This window comes from Agelaius tricolor, unplaced genomic scaffold (genome assembly GCF_023055355.1).
Source record: "Agelaius tricolor isolate 1412-34295 unplaced genomic scaffold, bAgeTri1.0.p SCAF_9, whole genome shotgun sequence".
Classification (NCBI taxonomy): Eukaryota; Metazoa; Chordata; class Aves; order Passeriformes; family Icteridae; genus Agelaius; species Agelaius tricolor.
This window is the reverse complement of record NW_027269269.1, coordinates 28,623,913-28,629,912: the sequence shown is the minus strand read 5'-3', so window position 1 is coordinate 28,629,912 and position 6,000 is coordinate 28,623,913.

Genomic DNA, 6,000 nt, shown 5'->3' with positions numbered 1-6,000 from the left:
TTAATACTGGCATTTAATCTGGCCATTAGGACATTGGACACGCCTCTGAGAACACGGGGTTAAAAGCAGAGCTCTCCCCTGAGAGGCTCCTCTTTGGGTTTCCGGCAGGAAAGAGTTCGGGTCTCTCCCCCGTCCCAGCTGCTGGCTGGGCAGGGGGAGGGGAAAGCCATGTGGCCGGGAGAGGTAGGCCTGACCCCGGGGGTGGAAGGGTGGAAGAGAGAGAGAGAGACACTGGGAGCCATCGGGCAGCCCCCCCCGAGAGACACAGAGAGAGAGAGAGAAAGAGAGCCGGTGCCTGAGACTGTAACCTTGAAACTTGATAAACATGGGCCTGTGCCGGCAGCACGGCTGGGAAGGAGAAGAAGGGGGGGTGCAGCCGGCCGCTTGTAGGAGCTTTTAACCCCTTTTCGGAGAAAGAGAGCTTTACAGAACATTGACCTCTCCTAGAAGATAGAGTGGAAGATGAGGAAGGAAATGTGCAAGTGTGAGAGAGGTCTGGGCGAGTGAGAGATAGTAGAAGAATAGAGAAGAATCCTAGTGGGAAGAGATGATGGAGTGGCTTTTGCTGGACTCTTTTTGTACAGCTATGGGCAGAACCATGTTTCTTGTGATACAGAGACTGCATCTAGGGGGAGGCAATGCCTCAGAACCAAGAGGGTTCAGTGTTGGTGCCCCTCGGCCCCAGGGGGTGAAAAAATATGGGGGGGACAGGTGTCCCAAAGGAGAGAGTGTGGGGACAGGTGTCCCAAAGGAGAGACTGTGCCTTTTTTTGGATCGGGACAGTGCATCCTTAAAAAGACAACCCTAAAAGCAGCTCTGGTCCATGTTCAGTGGTGAGAGCACTGGACATGAAAGGAAGAGGTCATGACGGCAGATGTTCTCCGGGTGGTGCCACGAGTGACACGGAAACACATGAGGCTTCAATTGTGTTTCCGGGGAAGCCCATGGTACAAGAAGGACTCTCCTCTTGATGAACTGAGGATTGATTGTTTGAAGGGTGGTTCTGGACTAAGAGTTGGTGATTTGGGGAATAGATGTATTGTGTTGGAAATTTGGTGGGGGGAGGAGGAAATGTATTTGTGAGGTTTTCATTTTCCCTGTGTGTGTTCCTTTTTATCCGTAGTTGTAGTGTAGTTAATAAAGTTTTGTTTTCTTTCTTCCCTAAGTAGGAGCCTGCTTTGCTTATTCCGGGTCACATCTCACAGCAGAAACCAGGGAGAAGGTATCCTCCATGGGGGCATTGACATTGTGCCAGTGTCCAACCATGACAGTGACGTATCATCTTGCATTTTTATTGTTATTGGTGGGCTGTCTAATAGTCCCTGCTTTCCTCCTTCAGCCCATACCTCGGGGTTTATCTCTGTGTCATCTCCTACAGGTAGCTTCATTATTTGTACTACCATCCTCCCTTCTCCTGGGACAATCCCAATCCCCAAATGGACCTGTAAATCTCTTCCTAACAAACTTTTTTCTAGTTTAGGTAGGTAAATAAAATTAGCTTTACACTGTCTTGAGTTTCCAATTATTTTTACATCTTCGGTCACTGAGGCTCTAAATGGTTTCCCTTCAGCCCCTAATTCCTCACAAAATTTTCTACCAATTACCATGCCTTCTGGTACTTTGTTGAGACAGGACTTATCTGCTCCTGTATCAACCAAAAATTCAAATTCTTCATTTAGGGGTCCCACTTCAAACTTTACCAAGGTTCCTCTACATGTTGCATTGGGTCCCCTAAAGTGTAAAGCCCCTGACACCCCTAATTGTCACCTCTAAGAAGCTCTCTAAGGCTTCTTGTTCCCTGGCTATTGCCTCATCGAGACTGAGCTTGTTACAAACCCTCCTAACGTGTCCAATTTCCACACAATAGTAGCAGCGCCTTTCACTCAAAGGGACTTGGGGTCTCTCCATCCCTCTTGTACCTCAGAGTACTGGCCTATCCTTGCCTCCTGCTGGTGGTGGACCCGCCCACTCTTTTGTTACCTTGCTTGCCCCCACACTTTCTCTAGCTTCCGCAGCCATGATCCTAGCCTTGGCCTTTGCAATTTCTTCTTCCCTCCTTAAATACACTTTTAGTGCTTCTCTCAATAACTCATTAATGTCTTTCTCTTGCCAATCTTCAATCTTTTCCAGTCTTCTCCATATATCAGGCCAAGATTTGGTAACAAATTGGACCTTTAGTAGCACTTGACCTTCTGGAGTGTCTTGGGTCTATTTTAGAGTACAATTGGAAGTTCCGCTTTAGGCGATTAAGCCAAGTAGCAGGAGTTTCATCCTTTTCTTGTGTACCTTCGAATGCCAATTTGGTATTAGTTCATTTGGGAACTGACTCTGATCCCCTGAATTATCAAAGACCTATATTCTATCATTGCCTTCATCCCCTTCTCTTGATTAGGGTTCCAATTGGGATCTGTTAGTGGCAATTTCTGTTCACCTGATGGCACTTGGGGTCCCAGAAGGTTCTCTTTCTCCCAAATTCTTATGCTAGCAGCTCTAATCATCTGGACCTCTTCTGGGGAAAATAATATATTTAAAATAGAATTCATCTCCCCCCAAGAGTAGATATTTGGACCTAAGAATTGATCCACTTGAGTGGCTATGCCACTGGGTCCTCAATTAAATTCCCTAACTCTTTCTTGAATCCTCTCACCTCAGAAGCGGTTAGAGGAGCATTCACAAAGCCAACATTTCTCACTACTCCTCCCATAGGAACTTCTCTGAGGGGAAAAAGTCTCTCTATCCTGGAGGTCTTGGATTGGGTACCGCAGTATGGCCCATCCTCCGACCCAAAACTACTCATTTGAGGGGTATCAGCATTACCCTGGACTTTCTGTAGGTCAACAGCTGTATTTGGTGATAAGAGTTTGCCAGGTAAGGAGGCATTTGTGTCCCAACTAGGAGGAGGTAAGGGGACAGCAATAGGAGGGGGAAAGGAGCCTGGGTGCATGTTAATTGGAGCTAGAGAAGGGGTGGAGAGTGTAACTGGTGGAGTAGGCACTTGTGGGGGTGCAGAAGCAACTGGAGGAGCCAAAGGGGGTAGTGAGGGAGTGGCTACTGGAGGAGAGTCTACCATAGAGGAAGAGTCTCCCATAGAGGAAGGCAAAGAGGTAGAAGGAATTAGAGAGGGTGGTAATGGGGTGGCAGCCAGGGGAATAGCCAGATCTGCAATTTGAGGTGCCCGAGGAAGAGGATTATAAGGTGGAGGGGCATCAGGAGGCAAATAGTCTAGGGGGTCCCACATTTTACTACTCTCTCTAACTCTAGCATCCCCTCCTTCATTCCCCTCTTTCTTCCTCTGCATCTTACAAATTTACACACCTTCATCTCCAATAGCACTCTTTAACCAACAAGCTGCATATAATAGTTGCTCAGGATCGGTATCTCCTCGAGGTGTCAGATAGTTATTGGAATAGGATCCCAATATTACCGGGTGGAACGTGCCTGGGCTCTTCTGGCCCTTGCTGCTTGACCAGAGGTGGCAAATGTGGTGTTTTCACCTCAGAGACACCCCTGGCTTGCTGTATGTTGCAGCTAGGCACTTGGAACAAGTCCAGGCAAGCAGGAATTCAGTTTTTACCTCTAATGGAAAGGCTTTAGGTGAGGTGAAGAGGAAAAGGAGACGGATTCTGTTGGAGGGTTAATCCAGAGTTTTATTCCACGGCCACAGATCTCCGAATCTTGGTAACAGCTCCAACAGAATGTTGACCGCATGGTCCCATGTCTTTTTAAGCCCGGGGAAAGGGGGAGGGGAAGGGGTAGGTGTGCCACCAACCAGGTGGAATGGGGGGCAGTCTCAGGGGACAATGACACCTAGACTGGCCAATGACCCTAGGGCTGAGAAGCATCTTTTGAACTTGACCAACCAGACGACGCCCTTGCTGGAATGTTAAGATTGACGGACAGCACTTAGCAAGGTGGCAAGGGGGAGGGGAAGGGAGAGGTTGGCACACCTGGGAAACTGGGATAGCTAAAACAGGATATTGCTTCACACTGCAACATCTCTCCCTAGTTTTGTTTAAAAAGAAGAGGACTGGGTTTGTGGTGTAGAATGCTTGCCAAACCATGGTTTGTAAATCAGTTCCTCCTCTACAGGAGGGTCAGTGTTCTCCACTGAGGCTTCCATGTCATCCATTGGAGCACTAAGGGCTTCCAAATGGTAAACTTCAGGAGGAGGAGATGAGCTTGAAATCAACTTGAGAACCATGCGTTTGATTAGTCCAAAAACAATGCTACCAACAATAGCAATAACTAAAAAGTACTAAAAACACAGTTTTCAGAATAGATCTCAACCAGTCTGAGAGTCCCCAGCCTTTAACAGTCCACTCAGCCAGTCGTCAGTTTCTCTCCTTATGTCCGAGGGCTTTTGCCAAGGTAGTCCATACGTGCTTTGGGCTGAGGGACTATCCAGGAGATCGCTGGTGGAATGATTGCGAGAAGGACGAGGAGCAGGCTTGGTCTCATGGTGTCTCAAGACTACACATGAACAGTGGGATCTAAACTGGTACAAGGAACTTAAGACAAACATATATTACAAACTGTTCCAGATAGGAGGCTTAAATGGAATTTCCTCCAGAGAACACGTGCGGCGTTTCCTTCTCCAGGCAACGTTAGCAACCTGGCGCGCTTCTGTGGATTTCTCTGAGACCTTGGGAACATAGGGCCTTACCCATTTGGAAGCAACCGACCTTAAACCAGAGGGGGTGGACACACAGGCGTATCCATGTCCCCAGGCAACCAATTTGTAAGGTCCCACCGTCTTCCAAGTCTCAGGGTCCTTTGCTAAGACTGGAGGCTTTTCTTTCATCAACATACGACTGCTCCCCCCAAAGTGGTGTAGGATTCAGGCTGTCAAAGGAACAGTTCAGAAAATTGATTATGAACAGTGCCCTAGACAACCGGATGTGGGGAGGTTCCACCTTCAGAACCTGATGTTGCTGTTCCAGGACTCTTTTGATATCACGGTGAGTCCTTTTTACTATGGCTTGACCTGTAGGGGGGTAGGGGATGCCAGTTTTGTGCTCTACTCCCCATTGCTGCAGGAAGCTCCCGAGTTCCTTGGATTTGTAGGCAGGCCCATTATCAGTTTTCAACTCCTTGGGGATGCTCATGAAAGAAAAAGCCTGTAAGAGGTGCTTAATGGCATCGATAGATGACTCTCCTGTGTGGGCAGAAGCATAGACCGCTCCAGAAAAGGTATCTACACTAACGTGAATGTATTTCTGCCGTCCAAATGACTGTATGTGTGTAACATCTGTTTGCCACAGTTCACAACTGTTCAACCCCCTTGGGTTTGCTCTCGTACTCACTGTAGGGAGTACATGTTGTTGGCAATTTGGGCGTGTGTCCACAATTGATTTGGCCTGTTCTTGAGTGATGTGAAACTGACGAACTAGGCCAGGTGCATTTTGGTGGAAAAGCTGGTGGCTGATTTTTTGCCTGTTCAAAAACATTTGGGAGAGTGGCCATCACTGCAGGTGCAGCAAGAGCATCTGCCCTTCTGTTGCCTTCAGCGATAGACCCTGGCAAGTCGGTGTGTGACCTGACGTGCATCACATAAAATGGTTGCTCTCGGTGGATGACTAACTTTACAAGTTTTGAGAGCAATTCGAAAAGTGTGATTTTAGACACTTGCAGTATTGCTTGATCTGCCCTGGATACTACTCCTGCCACATATGCAGAATCTGTAATCAGATTGAATGGTTCTGAGAACCTTTCAAAAGCCCTAACAACTGCGGTGAGCCTTCCACCTCAGCAATGTCCGTCTCCCACTGCTGGGTTTGAGGATCCTTCCAAGTCATAATGGACTTTTGAGACCTCCCGGACGCATCTGTAAAGACAGTCAGAGCCTTTTTTAAGGGTCTCCTACTCTGAGCACTTCTCAATTTCAGAGTAAATTGAACATCTTGTTCGAACATTTTGTGGGCAGGCCGCTGGACAGAAATTTGTCCTGAGTAGGAATCCAGAGCAAACTGCAACACTTCATTTTCTCGAAACAATTGTTCC